The 15,288-nt window shown below is 41.6% G+C and overlaps 1 long non-coding RNA gene across 1 annotated transcript; it reads right to left on the bottom strand.

Annotated features, from left to right (window-relative positions):
• Positions 1 to 2,410: 2,410 nt before the first annotated feature.
• On the bottom strand, positions 2,411 to 4,777 carry LOC127005097 (uncharacterized). The gene is made up of 5 exons (XR_007758281.1): positions 3,966 to 4,777; positions 3,636 to 3,905; positions 3,495 to 3,584; positions 3,375 to 3,434; positions 2,411 to 3,316 (listed from the first exon to the last, which is right to left on the bottom strand). It is a non-coding gene; the product is annotated as an uncharacterized LOC127005097 (long non-coding RNA).
• Positions 4,778 to 15,288: the final 10,511 nt, after the last annotated feature.

Below are 15,288 nucleotides of genomic sequence, written 5' to 3'. Positions count from 1 at the left end.
CCTCCTCCTCCTCTTCTTCTTCCTCCTCCTCCTCCTCGTTGTCTACCTATTCTCCTCCTCTTCCTCCTCTTCTTCTTTCTTTCTTCTTCTTCTTCTTCTTCTTCTTCTTCTTCTTCTTCTTGATCTTCTTTTTCTTCTTCCCCTTTTCCTTTTTTCTTCCTTCTGCTCCCCATTGTCGTTGTCTACCTCTTCTTTTCCTCTTCCTCCTCCTCTTCTTCCTTTCTTCTTCTTCTACTACTACTTTTTATTTTTCTTCTACCCTCTCTCCTTTCTTTTCCTCCTCCTCCTCTTCTTTTCCAAATATTCAAGGGTACACACAAAAAAATCCTTCATATTGTTCTGTTCCGATTTTCCATGTATATTTTCCGTCTCTGTCTTTTGGATAGGAAGTCGTGGGTGTCTTGAATAAAAGGCATTGTATAGATGAGGAAGAGGTTTCGAGATTGATGAACTAAACAAATCATCATCATCATCATCATCTCTCGTGCGGCGCCAAGTTTCTGCCTCATAAGTCAGGGCTCACACGATGACTGTCCGAACACCTTTCTCTCCAGGGAGCGTGGTAGGTTGTTTTCAGACATGTACATCTGGGCTACTACTAAACCTTTCTTCTCTCTACCTTGGTGATATAAGGACGCTAGAACATTTGACTTGTTAGAGGATACAGACCTTTTCAAATCAGCAAGCTTTCTTTCTTTCTTCTATTTTTTTCTTTCATTCTTCCCTTTTTTTTCTTCTTTTACCTAGGCTTCGAGTGACACTTTTTTTCAGCGTGAGTATATACAAGACCTCGAACACGTTACCCTTGTCTATAGGTACACTTTCACGGAACCTACGACTTCATATACTTTTCCTCTGGTTATACACAGGCCAGGTCAAGGGTGGTTATATACAGGCCAGGTCATGGGTGGTTATATACAGGCCAGGTCAAGGGTGGTTATATACAGGCCAGGTCAAGGGTGGTTATATACAGGCCAGGTCAAGGGTGGTTATATACAGGCCAGGTCAAGGGTGGTTATATACAGGGCAGGTCATGGGTGGTTATATACAGGCCAGGTCAAGGGTGGTTATATACAGGCCAGGTCAAGGGTGGTTATATACAGGCCAGGTCAAGGGTGGTTATATACAGGGCAGGTCAAGGGTGGTTATATACAGGCCAGGTCAAGGGTGGTTATATACAGGCCAGGTCAAGGGTGGTTATATACAGGCCAGGTCAAGAATTGGTTATATACAGGCCAGGTCAAGGGTGGTTATATACAGGCCAGGTCAAGGGTGGTTATATACAGGCCAGGTCAAGGGTGGTTATATACAGGCCAGGTCAAGGGTGGTTATATACAGGGCAGGTCATGGGTGGTTATATACAGGCCAGGTCATGGGTGGTTATATACAGGCCAGGTCATGGGTGGTTATATACAGGCCAGGTCAAGGGTGGTTATATACAGGGCAGGTCAAGGGTGGTTATATACAGGGCAGGTCATGGGTGGTTATATACAGGGCAGGTCAAGGGTGGTTATATACAGGCCAGGTCAAGGGTGGTTATATACAGGCCAGGTCAAGGGTGGTTATATACAGGCCAGGTCAAGGGTGGTTATATACAGGCCAGGTCAAGGGCTTCCTCGACCGTTTTTTTTTCCTTACCCTGGATCGAAATAAGGCTACGTGATGATATTTAAGGAGTTTAACCTTTGTTTGTTTGTCTAACGGTCAGTCTGTCTCAGTCTCTCTATCTCTTATTATCATGCTATCTATTTATCTACCTCTCGTGTTAAGAACGTGGTATACAGGCATTGCATCTCTGTCTCTGTCCTGCATTGATACGGACTTCATACATGTACTTCTGTTGATGTTTTCTTTCTCGTTGAGTGAGTTACAGACGTGCTCCTCTTGCTTTGTTTTATATACACACCCAGCTGGAGAGCCTCTGCCTACACCCTTCCACCCCTCGGTTTAGGAACAGGATCCTGTAACGTCAATTTTCTTCCAACGTAGATGCAAACACTAAGAAAAAAATTGATCAAGAAATACTTTTACGTTAGCTGGAAATGGATTCTCAATAAGACTTTCAGTAAATAGTTTCCCAACACCGTGGCCAAGTACAGGGTCTTTTAACTTTATTCCTTTATATACGAAGCTATCCAGATGCAGAAGAATCCCTCAGAGGGGTCACGCTTTCACCTGGGCTCAACACGGATCTCTGTAACAAAATAAAATAAAATCAGTGTTAAGTTCAGGATCTTTTAGGTTTATTCTTCTCTCTACGAAGCTCTCCAGACGATGGACACCTTCAGGCGACTTTTGCCTTTACCTTGGCTTATTAGGGATCATTGTAACGAAAAGAAAGTAATCTGTGCTAGTACAGGGTCTTGGAACTTTTTTCTTCTTCCCGTGCACCTATCCCGACGCTGGACACACATTCAGACAACTTTTACCTTTATCTTGGCTACATACAGATCAGAGTAACGAAAAGAAAGTAATCTGTGCTAGTACAGGATCTTGGAACTTTTTTCTTCTTCCCGTGCACCTATCCCGACGCTGGACACACCTTCAGACGACTTTTACCTTTATCTTGGCTACATACAGATCAGAGTAACGAAAAGAAAGTAATCAGTGCAAGTACAGGATCTTGCAATTTTATTCTTCTCTCGGTGCATCTTACCCGACGCTGGACACACATTCAGACAACTTTTACCTTTATCTTGGCTACACACAGATCAGAGTAACGAAAAGAAAGTAATCAGTGCAAGTACAGGATCTTACAATTTTATTCTTCTCTCGGTGCATCTTACCCGACGCTGGACACACCTTCAGACGACTTTTACCTTTACCTTGGCTAAATACAGATCAGAGTAACGAAAATGAAAGTAATTACTGCTAGTTCAGGATCCTATAACTTTATTCTTCCCTCCGTGCAGCTTATCCCGACGCTGGACTGCTTCATTTGACTCTTATCTTTGTCCTGGCTAAATACCGATCAATATAACAACAAAGAAAGGTTTCCTCAGAACGTTTGGAAAAAATATGCGAGTTGTAGTATCTTAGAAAAGAGATGAAACTTACGAAGAGATGCAGTTACCAGAGAGAAAGAAAATTGTTATGAATTGCGCTTGGATTAAAACGTGTACTTAAAAACCACTGTTGGAAGGTACCTCAGTAACCTGTAGACTACTAGAGTATTGAGGAGACGATTTTTCCTTCACTCTAGATTAAAACGAACCTCAGTAACACCATCCTTCATAGATAAACAATGAGCCTAATGTAGTAATACCTTACCTTATTATCCTTTTTCCTGAATACTAACAGAACACACACCTCCTACCTGAATACTAACAACACACACCTCCTACCTGGATACGAACAGAACACACACCTCCTACCTGAATACTAACAGAACACACACCTCCTACCTGGATACTAACAGAACACACACCTCCTACCTGGATACGAACAGAACACACACCTCCTACCTGGATACGAACAGAACACACACCTCCTACCTGGATACTAACAGAACACACACCTCCTACCTGGATACTAACAGAACACACACCTCCTACCTGGATACTAACACAACACACACCTCCTACCTGGATACTAACACACACCTCCTACCTGGATACTAAACACACACCTCCTACCTGGATACTAACAGAACACACACCTCCTACCTGGATACTAACAGAACACACACCTCCTACCTGGATACTAACAGAACACACACCTCCTACCTGGATACTAACAGAACACACACCTCCTACCTGGATACTAACAGAACACACACCTCCTACCTGGATACTAACAGAACACACACCTCCTACCTGGATACTAACAGAACACACACCTCCTACCTGGATACTAACAGAACACACACCTCCTACCTGGATACTAACAGAACACACACCTCCTACCTGGATACTAACAGAACACACGCCTCCTACCTGGATACTAACAGAACATACACCTCCTACCTGAATACTAACAGAACACCCATTCCTACTCTGGCCCTTCAAACACTGGAGCCATATAACTTAACTATGCTTCCCAGGTTACTCTCAGAGCCTCCAACGTTATAACACCTTCCCCTACAAACTCTATATGTCCTCTGGTGACGCTTCTCCTTCACCCAATCTATTCGTACAGAACCTTATAGCTTCAACCTTATTCCTAGATACATACGAAGCCTACAGCCTCGTGAACCTTGCCTCAGTAACATACAGACGTCATCCTAAGCTTCTGTTGCTGTTTTTTTCTGCTGTACTCTGGGTGTATACGGGTTTCTGTAGCATTTTTGGTTTTATTGTCCTTATTCCTAGATACATACGAAGCCTACAGCCTCATGAACCTTGCCTCAGTAACATACAGACGTCATCCTAAGCTTCTGTTGCTGTTTTTTTTCTTCTGTACTCTGTGTGTGTATACGGGTTCCTTTCACATTTTTAGTTCTATTGTCCCAGTACTGACTCACACAGCTTCTGGCAATGTTTGATTTATTCCCTGGCTAAGCACAAGAGGCCACAACATTACTCGTATCCCTAATACCCACATGGCTTCCAGGACCATATTTACCTGTGCTGGATCTAGATTTTTTCCACGATAGCTTTCCCTTTCTTTCCAGTTACAAACGAAACCTACAACTTCATTTTCCTAATAACATACAGGTGGCGTACAAAGCCTTCTGACTGGTTTCCCCTGTACTGTGAGTGTATATGGGCTCCCTCGGCATTCATATTTCCATAGTTTCAATAATGACTCTCCACAAAACTTATGGCAACGTGTCTTTTTTTTTTTTTTTTTTTTTACAACAAAGGAGACAGTTCAAGGGCACAAAAAAAGGAAACAATAATAAAAAAAAAGCCCGCTACTCGCTGCTCCTAAAAAAAGAATCAAAAGCGGTGGCCGAAAGAGAGGTCAATTTCGGGAGGAGAGGTGACCTGATTCCTTACTAACCAGAAGATACTTAAGCGTTAGTCAAAACCTCTGCTACAAGTGGAACGTATGTAAGACTTTTAGGGCCATATTACTAAACATTTCCTCACCCAAGTACACATATTTGTCAAGGCTTTCGTATGAGTTGTGGGCATTTCCAGGAGTAGTTTTGTGACCCTGGTGGTAATTTGACCCTTCTTCTGTACCATGAACCTCAAGAAGCACTCATTAGAATCCGACTGACCCCGCCCTTGGCCTTTAGAAATAGATGATGAGAGAAGCGAAGGTGTCTTATAATATCGACCTTAGGATCGTGTTTACGTGCGCCGGATCTAAAATTGGTGCCTATATAACTTTCCCTTTTATCACAGTTACAAACCACATCTACAATTTCCTTGACCTCCCTAGTACGAAGATAGCGAGCCCCAGAGCGATATTTTTCTTCCTAGAGGGATTGCATCACTATACGAGGCCGCCACTGACTTTCTTTTCCTTCCTCTGCTCACGTTCAGGACTCGGTCACGTCACTCATCCTCATTATAATTATTCAGACACATTACGCAAGGTTTCAAATGGTGTTTATCCTTCACCGTACGAAGATAGCGAGCCCCAGAGCGATATTTTTCTTCCTAGAGGGATTGCATCACCATACGAGGCTGGCACTGACTTTCTTTTCCTTCCTCTGCCCACGTTCAGGACTCGGTCACGTCAATCATCCTCATTATGATTCAGACTGTGTACGAGGCTGCTGGTATTGTTTTCCTAGTTGAAATAGTAGATCATGTGACGCTCGTTCTCGCCCTAGACAGAGAAAGGTCGTGTGGGTATTGTCTCCTTTTACTTTTCCTTCATCTACAACTTCATTGACCTCCATAGTAACAAAGAAGCCTACACTCCTTTATATGGCTTTTTTTTCCTGTCTCCTTGGTGTATACGGGCTCCCTTGGTGTTCATGTCTCTTTAGTTTAAATAATGACTCAGTTTTTGGTAACATATCCAGCATGTCCTGCCTAAGCACATGACACACAAGCGTTACTCTTGCCCCGGGTTCGACAGTGCCCCCACAAGTCGTCTATGGCCCTGTTATCCTGTAGCCTACCTAAACTGCATACTTTTCCTCTCTTCCCACTTGCAAACGAAACCTGGAACAGATGTTTTTTCTTAATTAGTAAACACAGACTTCATACAAAGCCGTTTTTTCCTAGTTACACACAGCGTTCGTACATAGCATCTTGCAAACCTTTTCCTTGACTCTAGACAGATACAGGATCCTAAACTTATTAACCCTTTTGCCGAGGTACAGAAGGGGCTCATAACGCTGCATACCTTTCACCTGGGAGCCTACAGACCATATAGAAGGGTTTTAAGACATTTTTTTCTTTAATCTTTGGCTGGACACAAGACTTTTTAACGCTACTCTTCTCTTCTCTTCAGCTGGACACAAGGCTTTATAACACTACTCTTCTCCTCTCTTCAGCTGGACACAAGGCTATATAACACTACTCTTCTCTTCTCTTCAGCTGGACACAAGGCTTTATAACATTACTCTTCTCCTCTCTTCAGATGGACACAAGGCTTTATAACACTACTCTTCTCTTCTCTTCAGCTGGACACAAGGCTTTATAACACTACTCTTCTCTTCTCTTCAGCTGGACACAAGGCTTTATAACACTACTCTTCTCTTCTCTTCAGCTGGACACAAGGCTTTATAACACTACTCTTCTCTTCTCTTCAGCTGGACACAAGGCTTTATAACACTACTCTTCTCTTCAGCTGGACACAAGGCATTATAACACTACTCTTCTCTTCTCTTCAGCTGGACACAAGGCTTTATAACACTACTCTTCTCTTCTCTTCAGATGGACACAAGGCATTATAACACTACTTAACTCTTCTCTTCTCTTCAGCTGGATACAAGGCAGTATAACACTACTCTTCTCTTCTCTTCAGCTGGATACAAGGCTTTATAACACTACTCTTCTCCTCTCTTCAGCTGGATACAAGGCTTTATAACACTACTCTTCTCTTCTCTTCAGCTGGATACAAGGCTTTATAACACTACTCTTCTTTTCTCTTCAGCTGGACACAAGGCTTTATAACACTACTCTTCTCTTCTCTTCAGCTGGACACAAGGCTTTATAACACTACTCTTCTCCTCTCTTCAGATGGACACAAGGCATTATAACACTACTCTTCTCTTCTCTTCAGCTGGACACAAGGCATTATAACACTACTCTTCTCCTCTCTTCAGATGGACACAAGGCATTATAACACTACTCTTCTCTTCTCTTCAGCTGGACACAAGGCATTATAACACTACTCTTCTCCTCTCTTCAGATGGACACAAGGCATTATAACACTACTCTTCTCTTCTCTTCAGATGGACACAAGGCATTATAACACTACTCTTCTCTTCTCTTCAGATGGACACAAGGCATTATAACACTACTCTTCTCCTCTCTTCAGATGGACACAAGGCATTATAACACTACTCTTCTCTTCTCTTCAGATGGACACAAGGCATTATAACACTACTCTTCTCTTCTCTTCAGCTGGACACAAGGCATTATAACACTACTCTTCTCTTCTCTTCAGCTGGACACAAGGCTTTATAACACTACACTTCTCTTCAGCTGGATACTAGGCTTTATAACACTTCTCTTCAGGTGGACAAAAGGCTTTAAAACACTAATCTTCTATTCAGTTGTACACAAGACCTTATAACACTACTCTTCTCCTTAGGTACACGGAACAAGGTTTTAGATTCGTTTCTACATGTAAACGTCTTGCATATCAGTCACCTCCTTCCCATGATATAACCAATTAGCTCAGGTAACTCAGGTGAAGACGTGATGTATATGGAAGGCCTCTTATGATGACATTCTTTCGCTCTGACTGACTCCATTATTGACCTCATAATAGCATTTTACTTTTCTTAATAAATGCAGACTCCATACAAATCTTCTGGTGTCGCTGTTTCTTTACCCTATAGAGCAGTATAGCTATTTACAGGACCTCAAGTTTTTCCTTTATCCTTGTTATTTACAAGTCCAAATCAAGTTTAGCCTTTATCCTAGCTAGTCAGAGGACTTCATCAAATTTTATGCCTTCATCGTAGCTATTGATCCTAGCTATTGGCAGGACCACGTAAAAAAATATTACACCGACAAAAACAAAAGTTTTCCACTGCCTTCCATATTTTCGCCACACTCAAATCAGGATCACTCCAGATTCTAGTCAGCTTCAGACACTATTAATGGTATCTTCCTTCACTCTACTAAAACACTAAACGCTTTTTCTCTCTGTTTAGGCATATATTTTTTTTTTTACACTAAAGGAGACAGCTCAAGGGCACAAAAAAAGGAAACAATAATAAAAAAAAAAAACCGTTACTCGCTGCTCCTAAAAAAATTCCAAAGAGGTGGGCGAAAGAGGGGTCAATTTCGGGAGGAGAGGTGTCCTAATACTTCCATGCTGTGTCGGTACTGGATCCCGTAACGTGGCTTTCATGGCTACTGAGACACACACACAGGCCACACAAGGGTACCGGTGCATGGTGTGTTTGTTTCACGGTGTAGTTGATGAACGCTATAACGCCTTGTTCATTACATAGACATACGTACACTCACAAATATTCTAGTGTTTTTCCTTTACTTTTGCTAGGTCTATTACCTAAAAAAATAAAAACATCCTCTCCGGTACATACATATAAACTCCCTACATTTGTTGAAGGTTTTTTTTTTTTTTTTTTTTTTTTTCAGTACCTACTCGTAGCTATACCCCATAACGCCACATTCCACAAATATTCTAGTTTTTTCCTTTACTTTTGCTAGATCTATTACCTCAAAATGCTCTACTCTCTAGTACATACTTATAAACTCCCCACATATGTTGAAGTTTTTTTTTCTTCTTCAGTACCTACTCGTAGCTATACCACATAACGCCACATTCCATCCCATAGATACATACAGCCCCTCCACAAATGATCTAGTTTTTTCCTTGACTTTGCTAGATATATTACCCCTTAACACTATACTCCGTCCCATACATTCATACAAACTACATACATACAAGATTTCACGTGCTGTTGATTCTTACACGCGATCTAGATCCATGACACACATTGACCCCTCTTTCGGCCACCTCCTTGGATTTTTTTTAGGAGCAGCGAGTAGCGGGCTTTCTTTTTATTATTGTTTCCTTTTTGTTGTGCCCTTGAGTTGTCTCCTTTGTTGTAAAAAAAAAACATAACATAAACTTCCTTCAGAGTCAAATAAAAACGGCACAAGGTTCCTATTGACGTCTTAGTTTGTCCGTACTTCAAACATATCCGGGCTTACACACCCACATTTGGTAAGGCTTTCGTAGAGGTTGCGGGTTTTATGAGCCTAGTGTGTTCTTTCCGCCCTCCAGTGTTCTTCAGGAGCCACACACACACTCACCCTGGATATAGCTGTTTCAGAAGGGTTGTAAAAGGCTTTCTGCGGAGAGGTTATGCGTTGTTTTGCCATCTGTAGTAAGTCTCCGTCAAGTTCTAAGAGTAGTTCTGATTTTGTTATACTTACAATCATCAGCATAAAAAAAACACTCATGAGAAGCCGTCTAATCTCCTTTATGGCCTTTGGAAGTATTTGTTATGAGAGCCGGAAAGGTCTGAGAACACGGGCCTTATTCAGACACATTACGCAAGGTTTCAAATGATGTTTATCCTTCACCGTACGAAGATAGCGAGCCCCAGAACGATATTTTTCTTCCTAGAGGGATTGCATCACTGTACGAGGCAGCCACTGACTTTCTTTTCCTTCCTCTGCCCACGTTCAGGACTCGGTCACGTCACTCATCCTCATTATGATTCAGACTGTGTACGAGGCTGCTGGTATTGTTTTCCTAGTTGAAATAAGAGATCATGTGACGCTCCTTCTCGCCCTAGACAGAGAAAGGTCGTGTGAGTGTTATATCCTTATCCTTTTTCCTTCACCCTGCCAAGTGCGCGGCCCCAGATCGTTTATTTTCTTCACAGACAAACAACAGCACTGTACGAAGCTACTACTGTTTTCTTTTCCTTCTGTTTTAGTTGAGGATCCAGTCACGTCACTCTTATTGTTAGTATGATTAATATTGTGTACAAGGCTCGTGGTAGTGTTTCCCTAGTTTAATATTAACCCTATAACGTTCCGTCTCGCCTTAGATTAGACATAGAGAATTCGTATGAAAGATAGTCCTGCTTCTCTTTCTTCCCTGTTTGTGCTTAAATCTTTGCCAAGTTATAAATGTTTTCCTAGTTAAATAATTATGAGACCCTGTAAATGTTCGCCCTAGTCAAAGAAAAGTAAGAATGATAGGCCTCTGTTTTTTCCCCTCTGTACTCAAATCCTTGCCAAGTTCTGATCATATTTTCCCAGCTAAATAAAAGACCCTGTAGCATCTTTGCCAAATTCTGTTTTCTTAGTTAAATAATTATGGGACCCTGTAAATTCTCCCCCTGGACAGAGAAAGGAAGTAAGATTAACAGCCATCCCCAGTATTTTGCTCCAGACAGGGAAAGGTGGAATTAATAATAGTTCTGTATATCCTTCTTGTCCTCTCTGTGCTTGAATCTTTACCATATTGGAGGATTTGTGTTAACAGTGCAGTACGTAAGCTACCTCTATGTCAAAATTATAAAATCAGCTTACATTACGTATATATCAACGTCCCTGCCATCCATTTCCTTTACTGTATTGAGAGGAAGCCGACCTTTGCCTCTCTAAGTGTCTTAATAAAAACAAGGAGAATAAGAAAAGAAGTGAATATATTAAGCTTCGTAAATGTGCTTCGGTTTAGCCAGAAAGGGCAAAAGGAACCTAAAAACTAATACTGAAAAAGGTTGTGAAGAAAATCTATTGTTCCGCAACATTTTGCTGTGTGAGAGTGCGAGCGTGTTGACCAGAGACAGGAGGAGCTTGGCTGTACCCTGTGCCTGTCTTTGTTGATGTAAAGCCTTTCTACCTGACTTGTTACCTTGTTATCCTGTAATGCTGGGGAGGCAGTGACAAGTCTTGCCGTATGAGACTGTTTGGGGTTATCAGAGTGGACTGACTGACGCGGTTGTCCATAGTGTTTATCTTTGTTTATGTAAAGACTTTCTGCCTTGTTCTGATATGCTGTGAGAGTAGAGTCACGTTTTTACAATCGAGGACACCAGAAGATTTTTTTTTTTTGTATCGTACCATTTTTGCGAGGGATAAAGTGGAAAGTGGGGCTGTGAGGTGTGCACATTACCTGGGAGAAAATATAAAAAGGTTAACATGAAAGAAAAGCATGAAGAGCTACGTAGAGGAATAAGATACTTTAAAAAAAATATTTGGTAGTAAATTTTAAATGACTTTTGTGGAAAATGTCAGAAGATTATTCGGAAGAAAGCTTAGTGAAATTTCTTGGAGGAATAATATTGAAAGGTAAATCGCTTTTTATCAGGTGTGATATCAGTGTTACCTGGGAAAACATGCAGACCATACGAAAAGATAAGCTGGGAACACTTGAGGAGGGAGATAAAGGCTAACAGGAAATAACGTTACATAGCAGAGGAAAAATGTGAAAAAGTGCCAACATATGTTACACGATGGATGAAACTTACCTTGGGAACACCTGAGAAAAGATTGGCTGGGGCACCTGAGAAGGGAGAGATAGATGTTAAGAAGAAGTACAAGAAAACAATAAAAAAGAGGCAGACCGTCGGTATGCCTCGAAACATTAGCCTTACTTGAAAAAAGATAACCTTGAGTACCTGAGAAAAGAGTGATAGAGGATAAGAGGAAATATACAGATGTAGATTAAACAAGAAAATATACATAAAAAGATAGACTGTCATTGTCCCTCGAGGAATTAGACTTACCTGCGAAAACACCTGAGAAAAGATTGCCTGGATCCTTAGAAGAGAGAGCTAGAAAGTTAAGAGGAAATGCTAATATATTAAACAAGAAAATATATAGAGATAGACTTTCAATATATCACACGAGAAATTACTTAACTGGGAAACGCCTGAGAAACGGTAGGCTGGATTATATGAGAGGAGAGAGGGTAGAAGGTATAAGTCAAGAAGGAATGCATGCAGACTTAGATTAACCAAGAAGATATATATATAAAAAGGTATACCGCCAATATGTCACGATGAATTAACTTACCTGAGGAAACACCTGAGGCTGGAACACTTGAGAAGAGGAAGAGACAGTAGTTAGGAGGAAATGCAGACATAGATTAAAAAAAAAAAAGTATACAAAAGATAGACCGTCAATATATCACACAAGGAAGTAGACTTAACTGAGAAACACCTGAGAATTGATAAGCTGAGAGAGAGAGAGAGAGAGAGAGAGAGAGAGAGAGAGAGAACGTGTTATCTTTTACAGACCTTCGACTTCATATTTAATTACCAATTGTTGATGATGATTAACGTTGACACTTAGCGAGCTTAATTATTGTGTACCTGTGTGTGTGTGTGTGTGTGTGTGTGTGTGTGTGTGTGTGTGTGTGTGTGTGTGTGTGTGTGTGTGTGTGTGTACTGGCTCCACATGTTATCAAACCGACGTGTGTGTCTGTACGCCCACGCCCACACACACACACACACACACACACACACACACACACACATACACACACACACCTGAAGAAATAGAAAGACAAAATTAATCCCTTGCTTTTCTCCTCCTCCTTCTTCCCCTTCTCTTAATTCTCTCTTCCCCTCTTCCTTTCTTTCCCCTCCCCATCTCCCCTCCTCTCATCCTCTTCTCCCCCAACATAATTATCAAACTTTATATCCTTCCCTTCCTTCCCCTCCTCTCTCACATCCTTCCCCTTCTTCATTCCCCCTCAGTTCTCTTTTTCCCTCCTTCGTTCTTACCTGACTTTTCTTTATCCTTTCTTTCCCTCTCTTGCCATTCCTTCTCCATTACATCCCTTTATACTTTCTTTCCTTTCATCCCTTTATATTTCTTCCTTCTATTCTGTCGTCATCTCTTCCCTTCTCACCTCTCTTCACCTTCTTCACCCCCTTCCTTCTCCTTTCTATCTCCTCAACCTATCTTCTATCAGGTTACATATAAGGAGGAACATAGATAGCATTGTTTTCCCTCTTTTTCTCTTCGAATCTTCATTAAAAAAAAGGATTGAAGGTAATTTTGCTGAGGGGGTAAGCAAGTGTGTGTGTGTGTGTGTGTGTGTGTGTGTGTGTGTGTGTGTAAGTGGGTGGATGTGGGGGTATTAAATGAGATAGAGAGAGATAAGAGAGACAGACAGAATAACAGACTGAGATAAAGACACATACAGACAGACAGACAAAGCAAGCAGAGACCCAAGCTTTCCTCGTTACATCCGTGTTGGGTTATGTGGTAAGTGGAGTGGCTGATGCATATATCCGGGTCGTGTATTCGTGAGTGGCCAGATGTATTGTATGTGTGCGTGAGTTTGTGGGTATTACCGAGGCGCTGTTTGGGAGAGTGTGGCAATGCTATATCCGATTTGCATTGTGGATAGAGCTCGCTAAATCCGGCTTGCGTCCCGGCCAGGTGCAGGTAATGGCAGGTAAAAGTTGTTAATTAAATTGCTCACCTGTAACAACAAAAAAATAATGACAATAAAAAAAAATATAACAATGAATAAAAGAATAATAATAATAATGGTGGGGGATGGAGTTAGATAATTGTGCTTGTGTATGTGTGTGTGTGTGTGTGTGTGTGTGTGTGTGTGTGTGTGTGTGTGTGTGTGTGTGTGTGTGTGTGTGTTAATATGAAGGAGGTTAATAGAGATAGACAGGGATTCAATTATTCTCGTGCGTGGAGGATTATTTAGAGAGAGAGAGAGAGAGAGAGAGAGAGAGAGAGAGAGAGAGAGAGAGAGAGTGGGTAGTGTTTATTTGGGGGGTTGTCACTACTGGGCATGATTGTGTATATAAATTTCTCTCTCTCTCTCTCTCTCTCTCTCTCTCTCTCTCTCTCGCTAAAGAGAGGCCCACCACCACCACCACCACCACAGAGAATAGCACCGCCCCCCACTATCTCTCTCTCTCTCTCTCTCTCTCTCTCTCTCTCTCTCTCTCTCTCTCTCTCCCGTCCCACCCCGTCCCTCCCTCCCTCCCCTCTCCCGTTATCCCAACCCTACCCTGCCTCGCTCTCTCTCTCACTCTCTCTCACTCTCTCCCTCTCTCTCTACCACCTCTCACAAAATGGAGGCGGGTTAGAGGGACAAGATGGCGTTGGTGTTGGTGGTGGTTGTGGTGGTGTTGGGGGTGCTGCCACACTTTTATTGGGCTGTGGTGGTGGTGGTGGTTGTGGTTGTTGTTGGTGGTGGTTGTTGTAGCGATCAATACGGGAGAGGAGTGAGATAGGGAGGTGAAGGGAAAGGGGTATGGAAGAAGGGGCATTGTATTTTATTACTGATATTGTAGATGTTGTTGGTGTTGTTGTGGTTGTGAATGTTGGTGATGGTAGTTTATGTATGTTTTTCCATTGTGGGTTTATATTTAATTTTAATTTTTCTTCCTCTTCTGATTTTTCTATTTTTTTCTTCTTCTCGTGATGGGTTTTTTCTTCATCATCATCATTTAGCAATCCTACATCATCATCTATTCCTTCATCATAATCATTTTCTTCCTCCTCTTCTTATATATTTTTTTCTTCTTCTTTTTCTTCTTCATTTTCATATAAACAAGAAAAGAAATTATACCCAAGTTAAGAAAGAGGAAATTGAGGACACGAGAGAAGAGGAGGAGGAAGAGAAGGAAAAAGAGAAGGCAAAATTATTGAAAAGAATGAGTAGCTGAAGGAAGAGAAAAAGTAGGAGGAAAATAATAAAGAAGGAAGCGAAGGAAGAGAAGAGAAAGAAGGGGAGAAGAGGTCAAGGAGATGGAACGTGAAGGAGAAAAAGGAGGAGGTTGAGAAAGAGGAAGAGGAGGAGGTGAGAGAAAGAGGAGCTGTAGAAAGATAAGGACGATAAAAAAGAGAAGAGAGAAGAAATTAAAAGGAAGGGATGAGAGGAGAAGATGAGGATTAAGAGAAGAGAGAGAGAGAGAGAGAGAGAGAGAGAGAGAGAGAGAGAGAGAGAGAGAGAGAGAGAGAGAGGGGTAAAGAAAATGACAGGAGAGACGAAAAAATGTAGAGGAAAAGATGACACAAGCAGAGGAGAGAGAGAGAGAGAGAGAGAGAGAGAGAGAGAGAGAGAGAGAGAGAGAGAGAGAGAGAGAGAGAGAGCATCATGAAAACCTAATGCAGTGCTCAGAGAAAATCGACAACATGCATCAACACTAAATATTTAATCGGACGGAAAAGTCATTTGCTTCCCGGAATAGAAAACAAAAACCTAATCTATTTTTCGGTCATAACCTCGATTGTTTTC

Source organism: Eriocheir sinensis, chromosome 29 (assembly GCF_024679095.1).
Source record: "Eriocheir sinensis breed Jianghai 21 chromosome 29, ASM2467909v1, whole genome shotgun sequence".
NCBI classification, from domain to species: Eukaryota; Metazoa; Arthropoda; class Malacostraca; order Decapoda; family Varunidae; genus Eriocheir; species Eriocheir sinensis.
This window is presented reverse-complemented; position numbering and strand designations above follow the sequence as displayed.